This window comes from Phyllostomus discolor, chromosome 9 (genome assembly GCF_004126475.2).
Source record: "Phyllostomus discolor isolate MPI-MPIP mPhyDis1 chromosome 9, mPhyDis1.pri.v3, whole genome shotgun sequence".
Lineage (NCBI taxonomy): Eukaryota > Metazoa > Chordata > Mammalia > Chiroptera > Phyllostomidae > Phyllostomus > Phyllostomus discolor.
Window position 1 is genome coordinate 31,376,961 of NC_040911.2, and position 1,075 is coordinate 31,378,035.

The following is a 1,075-nucleotide window of genomic DNA, read 5'->3' on the forward strand; positions in this document are numbered from 1 at the left end:
GAAAAGCTGATGACTAACTTCTGGAACTGCACATGCAAGCAGTCACGTTTATATGTTATGTGTCATAGAATTTTGGACTTGGAATCAGTGAGAAGAGCACCCAGTAAAAAACCTGATATATTCAAGGACATTGATTAGAAGTAAACATAAGAGATATGCCCAGTTCTATGAGGAATCCTGTCAATATAATATTATCACCTTTTATTTCAGTCTAATCATGTAAAGCACTAACAACAAGAACTTAGTAAAAGATTTTACTATCAGCCCTGGCTGGCGTAGCTCAGTGGATTGAGCATGGGCTGCGAACCAAAGTGTCCCAGGTTTGATTCCCAGTCAGGGTACATGCCTGGGTTGCAGACCATGACCCCCAGCAACCGCACATTGATGTTTCTCTCTCTCTCTCTATCTCCCTCCCTTCCCTCTCTAAAAATAAATAAATAAAATCTTTTTAAAAAAGATTTTACTATCAGAAATACATTCAGAAATGTTAACTTTGGTGGTAATCAGTGCTTTGCACAATAAAAAAATAATGAAAACCTATTTTTCACAGTTCTTCAAATGTTAATTTCTAGGCCTTATTTACACTTAGTAAAGTCACACTTTTAGAGTATGTGTCCCAGAAAACTACACTGTTAGTAAATGCCTCAAATGCATTGGATGTAATAAAGTTTGTGATCTTTGACATAGAAACTTAGTTAACCAGATTTTATTCCTAAATTGTCTTGGTGACTATATAACAACTATTACAAAATGAATAGAGACACAGTAATCCTGGGAGTATTGTATTACCTATAAACTGTTTCTGCCAGTTTCTGACATTTCCAGCAATGGTGAACAACCTGAATATTTCTATTAATTTGGAGAAATCTCTTGGCAAAGAGGGAAAGGAGCAAGGCCCTACATGTACACCCCTCTTCCTGTCTGTAGTCTCTCCTTGGTCTCATGCAAGAACAGCCTGCAAGTAGGTCTATCCAGTCCAGGCTCTTTTTATTCTGAACTCCAAACCTCCACATCCAAATGGCTACTTGACATCTCTTCTTCCAAATTTCAAAGAAACAGAGAAACAGATCAAATT